Source organism: Rhinatrema bivittatum, unplaced genomic scaffold (assembly GCF_901001135.1).
Source record: "Rhinatrema bivittatum unplaced genomic scaffold, aRhiBiv1.1, whole genome shotgun sequence".
Lineage (NCBI taxonomy): Eukaryota > Metazoa > Chordata > Amphibia > Gymnophiona > Rhinatrematidae > Rhinatrema > Rhinatrema bivittatum.
Window position 1 is genome coordinate 216,545 of NW_021820691.1, and position 17,076 is coordinate 233,620.

Sequence of the window (17,076 nt, forward strand, 5' to 3'; positions counted from 1 at the left end):
AACATAAACTTCCTTTTTTATAAAACTACATCTGCTGAGAGCAAAAATATTAAATACTGAACCTGAGAATGCTGGTACTGATATCCCCCACAGCTCTGCCAATGCACCTCACTCCTGCCCTGCAGCACCTCCTGCTATTCCAGTACTGAGACCCTCACACACAGCTCTACCAATGCACCTCACTCCTGTCCTGCAGCACCTCCTGCTATTCCAGTACTGAGACCCTCACACACAGCTCTACCAATGCACCTCACTCCTGCCCTGCAGCACCCCCTGCTATTCCAGTACTGAGACCCTCACACACAGCTCTACCAATGCACCTCACTCCTGTCCTGCAGCACCTCCTGCTATTCCAGTACTGAGACCCTCACACACAGCTCTACCAATGCACCTCACTCCTGCCCTGCAGCACCTCCTGCTATTCCAGTACTGAGACCCTCACACACAGCTCTACCAATGCACCTCACTCCTGTCCTGCAGCACCTCCTACTATTCCAGTACTGAGACCCTCACACACAGCTCTGCCAATGCACCTCACTCCTGCCCTGCAGCACCCCCTGCTATTCCAGTACTGAGTCCCTCACACACAGCTCTGCCAATGCACCTCACTCCTGCCCTGCAGCACCCCCTGCTATTCCAGTACTGAGACCCTCTCACACAGCTCTGCCAATGCACCTCACTCCTGTCCTGCAGCACCCCCTGCTATTCCAGTACTGAGACCCCCACACACAGCTCTGCCAATGCACCTCACTCCTGTCCTGCAGCACCTCCTGCTATTCCAGTACTGAGACCCTCACACACAGCTCTGCCAATGCACCTCACTCCTGCCCTGCAGCACCCCCTGCTATTCCAGTACTGAGACCCTCACACACAGCTCTGTCAATGCCTCTCACTCCTGCCCTGCAGCACCTCCTGCTATTCCAGTACTGAGACCCTCACACACAGCTCTGTCAATGCCTCTCACTCCTGCCCTGCAGCACCTCCTGCTATTCCAGTACTGAGACCCTCACACACAGCTCTGTCAATGCCTCTCACTCCTGCCCTGCAGCACCTCCTGCTATTCCAGTACTGAGACCCCCACACACAGCTCTGCCAATGCACCTCACTCCTGTCCTGCAGCACCTCCTGCTATTCCAGTACTGAGACCCTCACACACAGCTCTGCCAATGCACCTCACTCCTGCCCTGCAGCACCCCCTGCTATTCCAGTACTGAGACCCTCACACACAGCTCTGTCAATGCCTCTCACTCCTGCCCTGCAGCACCTCCTGCTATTCCAGTCATGAGACCCTCACACACAGCTCTGTCAATGCCTCTCACTCCTGCCCTGCAGCACCTCCTGATATTCCAGTACTGAGACCCTCACACACAGCTCTGCCAATGCATCTCACTCCTGCCCTGCAGCACCTCCTGCTATTCCAGTACTGAGACCCTCACACACAGCTCTACCAATGCACCCCACTCCTGCCCTGCAGCACCTCCTGCTATTCCAGTACTGAGACCCTCACAAACAGCTCTGCCAATGCACCTCACTCCTGCCCTGCAGCACCCCCTGCTATTCCAGTACTGAGACCCTCACACACAGCTCTGCCAATGCACCTCACTCCTGCCCTGCAGCACCTCCTGCTATTCCAGTACTGAGACCCTCACACACAGCTCTGCCAATGCACCTCACTCCTGCCCTGCAGCACCCCTGCTATTCCAGTACTGAGACCCTCACACACAGCTCTACCAATGCAGCTCACTCCTGCCCTGCAGCACCCCCTACTATTCCAGTACTGAGACCCTCACGCACAGCTCTGCCAATGCACCTCACTCCTGCCCTGCAGCACCTCCTGCTATTCCAGTCCTGAGACCCTCACACACAGCTCTGCCAATGCACCTCACTCCTACCCTGCAGCACCCCCTGCAATTCCAGTCCTGAGACCCTCGCACACAGCTCTGTCAATGCCTCTCACTCCTGCCCTGCAGCACCTCCTGCTATTCCAGTACTGAGACCCTCACACACAGCTCTGCCAATGCACCTCACTCCTGCCCTGCAGCACCCCCTGCTATTCCAGTACTGAGACCCTCACACACAGCTCTGCCAATGCACCTCACTCCTGCCCTGCAGCACCTCCTGCTATTCCAGTACTGAGACCCTCACACACAGCTCTACCAATGCACCCCACTCCTGCCCTGCAGCACCTCCTGCTATTCCAGTACTGAGACCCTCACACACAGCTCTGCCAATGCACCTCACTCCTGCCCTGCAGCACCCCCTGCTATTCCAGTACTGAGACCCTCACATACAGCTCTGCCAATGCACCTCACTCCTGCCCTGCAGCACCCCCTGCTATTCCAGTACTGAGACCCTCACACACAGCTCTGCCAATGTACCTCACTCCTGCCCTGCAGCATCTCCTTTTGCAGTACTGAGACCCTCATTCAGCTCTGGTTTCTGCCCTGCTGGAAACATTCACCTGTCCCTGAGCCTTGACATCTTTTGGTGTTGGCTGAGGCGTAGCTAGCCTGTGACTGACATGATCTTGGTCACAGGCGCCATCACAATCTGCCAGCCTCCCCCCTTACCGATAGAGACTTGGTGTCTGAAGAGCTCAGCTGCTAGGGGGAGAAGAGCCGCTGTACCAGCTTCTGGAGTCTGCACAGTGTGGCTTTTTGTGGTTTCCAGTTCAGTATTTGTCTGCACGTTTGTGTCTATAATTTATGGTCTCTTTATTCCGTATTTAGTGAGCCCAGAGTGTAACTAGGCACCTCCTCCTGTCTTTCAGATCCAACCTTTGCAAGGTGTCACTAACACATTGACACTTAATTTCATACACGGACTTGGTTATTCGCAATATCTATTTAACAGTCATCCTTTTCTTATTATATTATTTAACCGATTACTTGCAGACTATATACGCAACTAAAGTTCCTTTTAAAATGCGAACACACACACTCAGCTAAAAACACGAATAATGTTAATTTTATAATAATATTATTTATTTGTTAAATACTATTGTTACTTTCACTGTTCCTTGTAATTATGTTCAATGGTTGATTGTTATTGTTCAATGTTCTATGTAAAAAACCCCAGTCTAACCTCCCAGACCAGGGCAACCTTTCGTTACTTGTAAACCGGATTGATTTGTATTGCATACAGGAATTCCGGTATATAAAAATTAAAAATAAAATAAATAAAATAGCTCTGTCTATGTGATGGAAGTGAAGTATTCTGCTAGCCTGTAGTTTCTGTGTCGGGATCTATAACAGCCTGGCTTGTTCACATTTCCTAATAGGAGGTGTATTGGTGTTTAGGACCTGGCATAATATTTACAGTGCTGCCTTTTCATAAGTAGGATATTTACTGTTTGAGTGCTGGCAGTTAGGGCTCTTTTGATATGGGAGGTTTGCAATATTGTAATTGTGATTCAATACACGGCTTTCCCAGGGCCAATCCCTCACCCAGCGTGCATTACCCCAGGCTTAATATCGTATGGGCTCCAAGGGTCTTTTTCTAAATTCTTTTGGCAGGGTTTCTGGTTGGCACCACAGCAGTACCTGTGCATATAATATACACCCAGAAGTGATTATTTTTATCCCCCAGTCCTTCCTCATGTAAAATCTGTTATTATAAATGCATAATTGTGAATTGTGTATGGGGAGGAGGTGGGTGCAAGGCTGGGGTGCTTAATCCCTACACCCACCCCTCACTCATACATCCCTACACACTGAGGGGGGGGGGGGGGGCAATAGAGGGGAGATCTGGGGAGGTGTAGAACTGGCACAGAACTGGAGGGGGAGAAGGGGGGATGAAAGCTAGATGAGTGAATAGAGAGGCCGAGGTAAAGAGAGAGAATAAAAGGGAAAGATTGATATTAGACTGAGGCGTAGGGAGATACTGACGAGACAGGAGAGAGATGAAACAGAACATGAACAGGAGACCCTGTAAAGGAGTTAGGAGAGCAGTATAAAGAGATGAGGACCAACGTGATTAGAAAAATAAAAGTCCGGACAGTCAGAGTAGAAAAGAGCATTTTATATTCAGTTTAGAGGACGGACTCTGTGGACTTTGGGAATAAGCAGCTCAGGATCTCTTATTTTGCTCAGTGCAGGAGGAAATGTGTTTCTGCTTCTCTGGTGTTGCAGGGCATGCAGAGTCTGCTTTCTTGGGGTTTCCAGTTCAGTTTTTGAATGAAGGCTCATGATGGCGCCAGGATCCCTGTACTGGTTCTGATTCAGCTGGCAGCCCATAGGGGCAGGAGGAAGCTGCTAGGTCAGAATAAGAATGAAAGTGAAAGCCCCATAGACCAGCGAGTCCTGGCTCATGGCGTCGTGTGTTATGTTCAGGGTCAGGGCGCCCTGTTATACTTGGCCATAGCTGCCAAATAGCCGGGCTGCGGCTCTGGGTGTGGGAGTAACTTCATTTCAGTTTGTTCTAGGTTGATTGATTTTATTTTTTTCAGAGGCACTGAAGATGCAGTTTCCTGATCCCCCCATGGTAAGAGCTCTCTGCTCCCTTCTGGTGATTTCTCATCACTGCCTGACTGTGAATGCAGGTGAGACGTCTCTTAATTTCCTGTGCCTTTTTATCATTATTAACTGCCGGCATTTTATCCCGACTTTCTCTTATTCTCTGTACACAGCTGTGTCATGGAGTTAAGAGAAAAGGACCAGAAACTGCTGTTTGCAATGATAGGAATAAAATTATATCTGAGGTGATAAAATCCTCCGTCCCTCAGATTTTCCCTTCTGCTTGCAGTAGTTAGAGGAGGAGGAAGCCAAGAACCAGGGATGCCAGGGTCAAATCCTGCTTCTCACCTCCCCCTGCATCGCCTCAGGTACAACAAAGACTCTGAGTCCTCATGGGCAGGGAAATAACTGAAGAACCTGAACTGTAACTCTCCTTCAGCTCAGATTTTGGAAAAGATGCGCAATTAAGACTGAAATCCAAATCTATTCGAGTAACAATGAGGCTGTACTGTACTTTTGCCAGCAGCAGGCATCCTCCTCTGACCAATAGAAGAGCTCTCCCTGTGCTCCCTCCCATAGCCTCTGACCAATAGAAGAGCTGTCCCAGGTGCCTGTGCTCCCTCCCACAGCCTCTGACCAATAGAAGAGCTCTCCCTGTGCTCCCTCCCATAGCCTCTGACCAATAGAAGAGCTGTCCCAGGTGCCTGTGCTCCCCCCACAGCCTCTGACCAATAGAAGAGCTGTCCCAGCTGCCTGTGCTCCCTCCCACAGCCTCTGACCAATAGAAGAGCTGTCCCAGCTGCCTGTGCTCCCCCCACAGCCTCTGACCAATAGAAGAGCTGTCCCAGTTGCCTGTGCTCCCCCCACAGCCTCTGACCAATAGAAGAGCTGTCCCAGCTGCCTGTGCTCCCTCCCACAGCCTCTGACCAATAGAAGAGCTGTCCCAGCTGCCTGTGCTCCCTCCCACAGCCTCTGACCAATAGAAGAGCTCTCCCAGCTACCTGTGCTCCCTCCCACAGACTCTGACCAATAGAAGAGCTCTCCCAGCTGGCTGTGCTCCCTCCCACAGACTCTGACCAATAGAAGAGCTGTCCCAGGTGCCTGTGCTCCCCCCACAGCCTCTGACCAATAGAAGAGCTGTCCCAGGTGCCTGTGCTCCCCCCACAGCCTCTGACCAATAGAAGATCTGTCCCAGGTGCCTGTGCTCCCCCCACAGCCTCTGACCAATAGAAGAGCTGTCCCAGCTGCCTGTGCTCCCTCCCACAGCCTCTGACCAATAGAAGAGCTGTCCCAGCTGCCTGTGCTCCCCCCACAGCCTCTGACCAATAGAAGAGCTGTCCCAGCTGCCTGTGCTCCCCCCCACAGCCTCTGACCAATAGAAGAGCTGTCCCAGCTGCCTGTGCTCCCTCCCACAGCCTCTGACCAATAGAAGAGCTCTCCCAGCTACCTGTGCTCCCTCCCACAGACTCTGACCAATAGAAGAGCTCTCCCAGCTACCTGTGCTCCCTCCCACAGCCTCTGACCAATAGAAGAGCTGTCCCAGCTGCCTGTGCTCCCCCCACAGCCTCTGACCAATAGAAGAGCTGTCCCAGCTGCCTGTGCTCCCCCCACAGCCTCTGACCAATAGAAGAGCTGTCCCAGCTGCCTGTGCTCCCTCCCACAGCCTCTGACCAATAGAAGAGCTCTCCCAGCTGGCTGTGCTCCCTCCCACAGACTCTGACCAATAGAAGAGCTCTCCCTGCCACCTCTGCTCCCTCTCACAGCCTCTGACCAATAGAAGATCTGTCCCAGGTGCCTGTGCTCCCCCCACAGCCTCTGACCAATAGCAGAGCTCTCCCAGTTGCCTGTGCTCCCTCCCACAGACTCTGACCAATAGGAGAGCTCTCCCAGCTGCCTGTGCTCCCTTCCACAGCTACAGGAATGATGCAAGTTTTGGGTTTATGTAGCAGGGAGATTTTATTTCTCAAGATGTGCAGAGAGGTGGAAGGGTTTACAAATTTCAGGACTGCAGTTGAGCGATGGAAGAGCGATCCTTGCCATGGGAGGATGAGTGACAGATCGAGGTCTGACCCATGAGATCTTCCCAGGCTTGATCTGCTCTCACCCAGCAAGGATGGGTGGAAAACATTTTTCAGTAGGATCTAGGAGTATCCAAGAGCAGGTGGTGTTCAGCAGTGTCAGAAGCAGTGGATATTTCAAGGACAAAACGGATTGAGTGAAGGCCTTTGGCTTTTGCCAAGAACAGGTCATTGGTGATGTTGGCAAGGGCTGCTAGGAGGCTAGGTCTGTGGGGATGAAAATTACCCCCACCCCACACAATAGAGGACCACAGGGTGTATCCCCTAACTCTATCGGCCTGTGCCCCACCTCTTACTCAGCTAAGAACAACCCTTTGCTTCCTACTCTAGCCCCTCCCTTCCCAGGCAGCCTGCAGAGAACAGGAGGGGAAGGGGTGAAGCTGCAGTGGGCAGAGCAGAGCAAGAAAGAGCTAATCCTCTCCTTAATTCAGCCCCTGTCTCCTCTCATCTCCCAGGAGCCCATGCATGGAAAGAAACACAGGCAGAATAAGAGCCCTGTCTTTAGATTTCTCAGCTGTCAGTCCCATATTCTCCATTTCTGACTGATGTCATTCCCTTTGTTTTTTTGTGTCACATAATTAGCAGAAGGATTTAAAGTCATCGGCCCTGATGGGCCCGTGGTGGCTGTTCTGGGTGGAGATGCTGAGTTACCCTGCCGCCTCTCCCCACCCCTCAGCGCAGAGCACATGCAGGTGAGGTGGTTCCGATCCAGATTTGATTCTCACGTGCACCTGTATGAGAACGGGACGGATCAGAACGAGCGACAGATCCCAGAGTACCGAGGCAGGACGGAGCTCATCAGGACTCACATCTCCAATGGCAGCGTCTCGCTGAGGATACACAGTGTCGGGCTGAGAGATGAGGGGAGTTACAAATGTTTCTTTCAATTTGATACTTACTATGAAGAAGCAACGCTGGAGCTGAAAGTAGCAGGCAAGTATCAAGTTTAATCCTCTTCTGACTTTGCACCCTTTCTCTGTTTATTCTGACCCTGACTGAATGACATAAGGAGCCTTTATTGCAGGAGACACACGGTGCCATATTGTAGCTGCACTGCAGGACTCCCTGATATTACAGAGATATTGATAATGAAATAGGCAGAGGAGCGATAGGAGAGATTGGGTATGGAGAATAAGCTCAGGATACAAGAATAGACAGCGACAAACTGAATAGGGTGGTGATTAGTAATAAATTACTGCAATAAATAATACTAATCAGGAATTGGACTTGATCATATTGTAGGGTGATGAGCGGGGAGTGAGTGAATGAAGCAGAAACCCAGGGAAGACTCATGTTAGAGGTGGAAGCAGGGGAGAAAGATCTCCTACTGCCCCTCTATAAGGCTCTTATGAGGGCTCACTTACTGTCCAGGTTAGGCAGGCACCATCCCTTTATAAGCTCCCGCCTTATCCTATCAGATATGATTTCTCTTCTGTAGTCCTTGCTGGGAGCTTGCAATCCACCATAGTTACAGGTTCAGCTTGCATAGAGTTTAAGCTCTCCTTAGTTTGGTATAGAAGAAAGCAGATGTTATTTAATCCACTCATCCTTCTCTGTAACTTTCTACTCCTACTGCTCACTTCTATAGAGCCACTCAGTGTATGCAGCTCTGTACAAATACACAGAAGGGACAGTCCCTGCTCCGAAGAGCTTACAGTCTAATCAGGACAAGCAAACAGGGCAAAAGAGAGAATGGTTACAATCAATATTTATTTATTTGTTTAGAGGTTTTATATCCTGTCGTTCCATGTGAGAATCACTGGATCACAACGGTTTACAGGTGAAACATTCACAATTATAATCCTCAGTACAATGGCAGACATCCGAATTCATAAGCAAAAGGAATATAGCGGGATTGCGAGGTAGAATTATTTTTCAAGTCCTAATTTGGTTTTCTGAGACCTGGTATTCTGGAAGTTTGTCATTCCTTAGGCATTTTTGAAATGTCTTTTTTGTCTGTTATTCGTAGCTCTTCAGGCAGGGGATTGCAGCGTTTCAGGGCAGCAATTGATAATCCTCTATCTCTGCTTTGTGTCAGCTGAGAATTTCTTATGGTGGGGTCTGCTTGTTTTGTGGTCTGAGAGTTCGGAGGTGGGGATTGTGTGGTTTCAGTGTCACTCTTGTCTGGGTTAGTGTTATTGAATATAATCGTTTGAACTCTATAATATATTCTTGATTGCATTGGGAGCCAGGGCAGAGCCAGCAGTGTAGGAGTGAGGTGCTCCAGACAGCAGTCTTGCCGCGGCATTTTGTAGTAGTTGAAGTGGTTTTATGTGAATTGCCGGAAGACCTAGAAGTAAGGAGTTGCAGTAGTCGAGCCTTGAGAGAATATTAGTGTTTGTAGCACGTTTCTGAAATCCGTTGTGGTTAGTAATGGCTTCAGTCAGCTCAGACTCCACAACTTGTTGTAACCTGATTTAATCAGTTTACTAATACGGGTTTCCATTGTTAAGTTTTAGTCAATTTGAACACTTAAATCACTTACTTGAGTTGATGGGATTATTTGCCACTTTCCCAGATCTATACCTGGTGATATGGATTTAGGTGGATTTCGGCTCAGCCAAATTATTTCTGTTTTTTTTGGTGTTCAATGAGAGTATAAGTTGCACTAGTTTATCTTTTATTGTACTCAGTAAGGCTGTGAGTGGGATAGGCAGGGGATAAGATGTTCTTCTTAGGCTGGATTTGAATAAGGCAAGAGAGGGAGCCCCAAGTCAGAAAGTCTGATCCCGGTGTAGGACGCAGCAAAAAGCACAGATAAGAGGCACTTGCCAGAGGTGTGAAGTTCACGAGGAGGGCTGTAGGGAGAGGTAAGACGGGGAGGCAGAGAGGAGCTGCAGAGCGAGGAGCTTGAGCTGTGGATGGAAGCAGAAGGGGCCCCAGTGTAGTGACTTGTGAGGCAGGGTTATAAGGGTCAGGCGACATCGGTGGAAGGGAAGTCCCAGCTGGATTTTTGGATAGAGCTAAGAATATGTAATCTTTAGCATAAAAAGTTAGATATTAGACATGGATGAGTTAAGGGAATGGGTGTCTTCCTCTCAGCCCGGCGACCCTAACCATCCTCCCACCACAGCCCTGCAGAAACGTTTTCAGGGAGAGCCACAGCAAAAACAATAGGAATTGTACAAAATCAAAATCATAGAAATAGTTAGGAAAATGCTCCCCACTAAGAGCTGCACTGATATTTCTCCTGCTGGGATATTCCTGGCCAGCTGAACAGATAATCTTCCTAAAAATGCCGAGCAGAATTTTCTGTGGAACCTAGGGGCCTAGATTTTTGGCTGAAACTTCTCCTAAAGTGAAATATGGCAGCCTAGATTTGGGCCCTCAGCCTAAATTCAGCAGGCTCTGTGCTTCCCTAAGCCAGCGATCCCTCTGCACCGATATCAGAGAAAAAGGAAATCTCCCTGCAGCCCCAGGATCCTGCCCGGCCTGGGGATTCCCCTCCCAGTCGTTCCAGTATCAGATAAGAGACCTCCCGCAGGGATTCCCAAGCTGCGCCGGCGTCTCTCGTCTTATCGGCCCCGCGTCCACCGCACCTCTAGCATCAGAGCAATGAAGGACGCCAGGACAGTAAGAGGCGAGAGCGAGTCCTCCAGGAGGATTCTGGGGAGCAGGCGGGGGATGGCTGGGCTGCGGGGGCTTTTCTCTTATTTTGGGGCAGATGGGCTCGCACCTGCATCTAGATGAGCTGCCTCTGCATCTAATTTTGGCCGAATACATTGGGCACCTAAAATTTCTCCCTCAACTTAAATCCACTTACTGCCTCCCTCCCATCTTTAGCTCCCTAAATGTAGGTACCTCATGGATTTAGTTCCCTAAATGTGTTGAGGTGGGGGTAGGGGGGTTTAACTTTGAGGGATCCATCTCTAGGTGTTTGAACCCCACTGATGAACTTCCTCTTACAGGATAACGTTCAAAGCAATCTAGCACACAGCAGGAGGTGGAAGGCAATCTCACCAGTCCCATGGAAAATGGAAAAGATACGGCAAGGAATTTAATGTGCAGGCAATCTGAAGCATTTAATGATTGCAATAAAGAGCTGAGTATTTTTGCTTTTTCAATTGTGGACATGGACCCCCGACATGGAGCGTGTTTCATCCTCTGCGTCAGGAGGGACCAATCACACAAGCAATGCTCAAACGTTTGAATGAACAGCATTAGCAATCTAGCTGCATATTTTTCCTTATGGCAAAGAGGGTGTAGCCACGGGTGAGGGGAATGTGGACAAGTGAAGTCTACATGGGTATTTCATTTTGGCTTGCGTAAACTGGATCTTGACTTCAGGCGGGGATGGACTGGATGTCCTCCTGAGATCCCTTCCAGATCCAACTTTCTATGAGTCTTTTTTCAAGCAAAGTTTCCCTGTACATACCCGGATCAGTCCAGACTCCTGGGTTATGCCTCCCTGCCAGCAGATGGAGACAGAGAGAGTCTCACTGACACTGTACATAACCCAGTGTGCCTCCTGTAGTCCCCTAAGTATTTCTCTGTCTCCAGCAGTACCCTGTACATACCCGGATCAGTCCAGACTCCTGGGTTTTACCTCCCTGCCAGCAGATGGAGACAGAGAGTCTCACTGACACTGTACATAACCCAGTGTGCCTCCTGCAGTCCCTCAGTATTTCTCTGTCTCCAGCAGTTCCCTGTATGTACCCAGATCAGTCCAGACTCCTGGGTTTTACCTCCCTGCCAGCAGATGGAGACAGAGAGAATCTCACTGACACTGTACATAACCCAGTGTGCCACCTGCACTCCCTCAGTATATCTCTGTCTCCAGCAGTTCCCTGTATGTACCCAGATCAGTCCAGACTCCTGGGTTTTACCTCCCTGCCAGCAGATGGAGACAGAGAGTCTCACTGACACTGTACATAACCCAGTGTGCCTCCTGCAGTCCCTCAGTATTTCTCTGTCTCCAGCAGTTCCCTGTATGTACCCAGATCAGTCCAGACTCCTGGGTTTTACCTCCCTGCCAGCAGATGGAGACAGAGAGAGTCTCCCTGACACTGTACATAACCCAGTGTGCCACCTGCAGTTCCTCAGTATTTCTCTGTCTCCAGCAGTTCCCTGTATGTACCCAGATCAGTCCAGACTCCTGGGTTTTACCTCCCTGCCAGCAGATGGAAACAGAGGGAGGCTCACTGACACTGTACATAACCCAGTGTGCCACCTGCACTCCCTCAGTATTTCTCTGTCTCCAGCAGATTGTGGAGGTGCAAAATCCTGCAGTCTGAGATACCAAAAAAAAAAGATGAAAAAAGAAGACCAGCAGGTTACAGGATTAGGCTTCTAGCCTCCTGGGAAGGGGGGGGGGGGGGGGGGGTTTGTCAGTAGAGATGTGAATCGTGTGATCGATCGTCTTAACGATCGATTTCGGCTGGGAGGGGGAGGGAATCGGATCGTCGCAGTTTGGGTTTTTTAAATATCGTGTAAATCGTGTAAATCGAAAACCGGCACACTAAAACATCCCTAAAACCCACCCCGACCCTTTAAAATAAATCCCCCACCCTCCTGAACCCCCCCCCCCCAAAATGCCTTAAATTACCTGGGGTCCAGTGGGGGGTCCCAGTGTGATCTTCCACTTTCGGGCACATTAAAACCCTAAAACCCACCCCGACCCTTTAAAATAAATCCCCCACCCTCCTGAACCCCCCAAAAATGCCTTAAATTACCTGGGGTCCAGAGGAAAGGTCCCGGTGTGATCTTTTACTCTCGGGCCTCCGGTGTGTTGTAGAAATGGCGCCGGCACTACCTTTGACCTGTCATATGACAGGGCAAAGGTAGCGCCGGCGCCATTTTGTTTTTTTGTCCCCTGTCATCAGGAGCGTAGGAGATCGCTCCTGGACCCCCGCTGGACCCCCAGGGATTTTTGGCCAGCTTGGGGGGGCCTCCTGACCCCCACAAGACTTGTCAAAAGTCCAGCGGGGGCCCGGGAACGCCTTCCTGCACGCAAATCGTTTTTCCATACAAAATGGCGCCGGCCATACGCCGTATGGCCGGCGCCATTTTGTACGGAAAAAACGACGTCAGGAGTGTAGGAGATCGCTCCCGGACCCCCGCTGGACCCCCAGGGACTTTTGGCCAGCTTGGGGGGGCCTCCTGACCCCCACAAGACTTGCCAAAAGTCCAGCGGGGGTCCGGGAACGACTTCCTGCACGCGAATCGTTTTTACGTACAAAATGGCACCGGCCATACACCGTATGGCCGGAGCGATCTCCTATGCTCCTGACGTCGGGGGACAAAAAACAAAATGGCGCCGGTGCTACCTTTGACCTGTCATATGACAGGTCAAAGGTAGCGCCGGCGCCATTTCTACAACGCACCGGAGGCCCGAGAGTAAAAGATCACACCGGGACCCTTCCTCTGGACCCCAGGTAATTTAAGGCATTTTGGGGGGGGGGGGTTCCGGAGGGTGGGGGATTTATTTTAAAGGGTCGGGGTGGGTTTTAGGGTTGTTTTAGTGTGCCGGTTTTCCCGCCCTCCCCCTTCCCCTCCCCCTTCCCCCGATTTACAATTTTTTGACGATAAATTGGGGGAATTGTTATTGTATCGCGGCTCCAACGATTTTTGACGATTTAAAATATATCGGACGATATTTTAAATCGTCAAAAAATGATTCACATCCCTAGTTGTCAGGTCCTGGTGGGACCATCCTCCCTGGTATTTGAGGCAGGCGAGCAGAGGGTCGGAGACCCTGTAAGCTCTGTGGCGAGTGAGAAGAGCGGTGGTGGTCCCGCTTCACAAGAATGAGAGCAGAGGCTGGAAACTACAGGCCGGTTAGCATCACCTCGGTGGTGGGAAAATGAATGGAGACTCTGCTGAAAGAAAGGATAATGAACTATCTACAATCCAGTGGGTTGCTCGATCAGAACCAGCACGGATTCACCAGGGTAAGGTCCTGTCACACAAATCTAATTGATTTGCTTACTAGAGAACTGGATCAGGGAAGAGCGCGCGATGTAATTTACTTGGATTTTAGTAAAGCTTTTGATATGGTCCCACACAGAAGACTCATCAACAAAATGAGAAGCTTGGGAGTCAGCTCCAAGGTGTTTGCATTGATTACAAACTGGTTGATGGATAGAAGACAACGGGTGACGGTTAATGGAACCTGCTCTGAAGAGAGAGCGGTGTTAAGTGGAGAGCCGCAGGGATCGGTGTTGGGACCGGTTCTGTTCAACAGCTTTGTGAGCGACATCGCAGACAGGATAGAAGGTAAGGTTTGTCTATTTGCGGATGATACTAAGATCTGGAACGGAGTGGACACGCCTGAAGGAATAGAGAGAATGAGACGGGATTTAAGGAAGCTGGAAGAGTGGTCGAAGACATGGCAGCTGGGATTCAATGCCAAGAAGTGCAGAGACGTGCATCTGAGGTGTGGAAATCTGAATGAACTGTATTTGATGGGGGGATGAAGGGCTGATGTGCATGGAGCAGGAGAGAGACCTAAGGGTGATAGTGTCTAATGAGCTGAAGTCGGAGAAACAATACGACAAGGCGATAGCTAAAGCCAGAAGAAGGCTGGGCTGCATAGAAAGAGGAATATCGAGTAAGAAAAGGGAAGTGATTATCCCCTTGTACAGGTCTTCAGCGGAGCCGCCAGCACATCTGAGCTCCCTCAGTATCCTGGGATGAACCTCACCTGGCTCCATGGCTTTGTCCACTTTCAGTTTCCCCAGCTCTTCCCATACATTCTCTGCTGTAAACGGAGTTTCATCTACTCCACTCCCCTCCAGTTTCTTGTTAACTAGCGACGGTCCTCAAGGGTCTTCCTTAGTGAACACCGAACTGAAGTATTTGTTTAATATTTCTGCCATTTTTTCATCTCTCTCCACACATTGATCCTTATCCCCTTTCAGTTTCACTTTACCACTATGGACCTTTCTCCTTTCTCTGATGAATCTGAAAAATGTTTTGTCATCTTGCTTTGTCTCCTTGGCAATCCTTTCCTCTGCCTGACCTTTTGCTTTCTTGATTACTTTTTTCATCTCCCTCTGTCTCTGTCTCCCATCGCCAGATAATCCTCCCTGTGTTCCACTTTTTGGGATCCTTTATATTTCCTGAAAGCTGCTTTTTTTGCTTTTGTTACATCAGCCGCCTCCTTTGTGAACCAGATTGGATTCTTATTTCTCTTACTTTTATTTACTTTTCTAACATACAGATTTCTTGCCTTTGTAATTGCTCCTTTTAGTTTTGCTCACTGTTGTTCCACCTCCCCCATTTTCTCCCAGTCTTCAAGTTCTGCCTCCAGATATTTCCCCATTTGAGTGCAAGGTTTTCAGACCCCAGGCTGAGGTTCCTGATGGAGACGCTGAGGTACCGGGGCCTCTCTATAGGACCATTGGGAGAGGGGAAGATCTGGGAGGAGGAAATAGCAATGTTATACTGGTGAGGGAGTGAGGTCTCCTCACACCTCTGACTACTGGGTGAGACCCCTCCATGCTCCACCTTCTGATTACTGAGAGGACCCAGGGAAACCTCCCCTCCCCCACCCTTGTTTTAAATCTGGCCCTGCTCCGCATTATTTGTGTCAGCAGGGAGCAAGTCCGGGAGAGACCACTCTGCAGTTCTGCTGGTGATCAGGATCTCAGGACCTGTTCTCCATCAGCTGCAGGAGGCAAAGTCCCCCTCATGCTTAATATTAGGATATAAAGGCAGATCATCCTGGCACTAGAAGAGAATGAATCTCTCTCATATTCTGACAGACGGATGTTATTTTATCATTAGCTCTGGGCACTGCTCCTTCCATGTCTATCACTGACCACCAGGACAGAGGAATCAGGGCTGTGTGTGAATCTACAGGATGGTACCCGGAGCCCGAAGTGACCTGGAGACAAGAAGATGGACAGAGCCTGACATCACTATCAGAGACAGAAACACAAAAGCACAACAGTCTGTTCAACATCAAAACCTCCCTCCTGATGAGAACAAATAAGTATGGCAAGATTTCCTGTCGTATCAGAAATATCATCCTGAGCGAAGAGAGAGAAACAGTGATTCCTATATCAGGTGAGTGACGGTCGCAGAGAGCAGCCTCGGTGATAGAAAGTGTTCATGTGAGGGAGACCCTAACCCGGCAGCAGGGAGGGCTTCCTGGAATCAGATCCAAAGAAGATCCTTAACTCGTCTTCCCTCACCCCCTGCACATCCTTCCTCTGCTGTATCTCCACTCTCAGTATCAGAGAGAGAATCAGTGATTTCTATATCAGGTGAGTGACGCAGAGAGCAGCCTGGGTGATAGAAAGTGTTCATGTGAGGGAGATCCTAACCCGGCAGCAGGGAGGGCTTCCTGGAATCAGATCCAGAGAAGGTCCTTAACTCGTCTTCCCTCACCCCCTGCACATCCTTCCTCTGCTGTATCTCCACTCTCAGTATCAGAGAGAGAATCAGTGATTTCTATATCAGGTGACTGACGGTCGCAGAGAGCAGCCTCGGTGATAGAAAGTGTTCATGTGAGGGAGACCCTAACCCGGCAGCAGGGAGGGCTTCCTGGAATCAGATCCAGAGAAGATCCTTAACTCGTCTTCCCTCACCCCCTGCACATCCTTCCTCTGCTTTATCTCCTCTCTCAGTATCAGAGAGAGAATCAGTGATTTCTATATCAGGTGAGTGACGGTCGCAGAGAGCAGCCTCGGTGATAGAAAGTGTTCATGTGAGGGAGACCCTAACCCGGCAGCAGGGAGGGCTTCCTGGAATCAGATCCAGAGAAGGTCCTTAACTCGTCTTCCCTCACCCCCTGCACATCCTTCCTCTGCTGTATCTCCACTCTCAGTATCAGAGAGAGAATCAGTGATTTCTATATCAGGTGAGTGACGCAGAGAGCAGCCTCGGTGATAGAAAGTGTTCATGTGAGGGAGACCCTAACCCGGCAGCAGGGAGGGCTTCCTGGAATCAGATCCAGAGAAGATCCTTAACTCGTCTTCCCTCACCCCCTGCACATCCTTCCTCTGCTTTATCTCCTCTCTCAGTATCAGAGAGAGAATCAGTGATTTCTATATCAGGTGAGTGACGGTCGCAGAGAGCAGCCTCGGTGATAGAAAGTGTTCATGTGAGGGAGACCCTAACCCGGCAGCAGGGAGGGCTTCCTGGAATCAGATCCAGAGAAGGTCCTTAACTCGTCTTCCCTCACCCCCTGCACATCCTTCCTCTGCTGTATCTCCACTCTCAGTATCAGAGGATTGCTAAGGCCTGTGTTGCTCTTTCACAGTTATTCCTACAAACTCATGTCCCATAATGCAGGAGGGAGATGCAGAGCAAAACAGATAAAGCAATCTGAGAAATGTGCTAAGGGTGCTGATTAAAATGAATCAAAATTATTTCTAAAAGCATTTTCCTGTTGTTTCTGAAGAAAGATGGGAGGGAATGGCTGATTGGGTTTTCTGGTGAAAGGGGCACAAAATTATTGCAAATCTCAAATGCAGCGTGAAGTTACTGGGCTCTGACGCTCTTTTAATAGACATAGGAAGGACAATGAGGAACCAAAGAATTCATTTTAGGTATAATTTTCATATCTGCCCTCATGGGTACTTTCCACCCGTTCTGAA

General features: G+C 49.8%; 1 pseudogene; it reads left to right on the forward strand.

The window, feature by feature from the left end:
- The window catches only part of LOC115081944, a 43,851-nt pseudogene that overhangs the window by 811 nt on the left and 25,964 nt on the right, over nucleotides 1–17,076 (forward strand).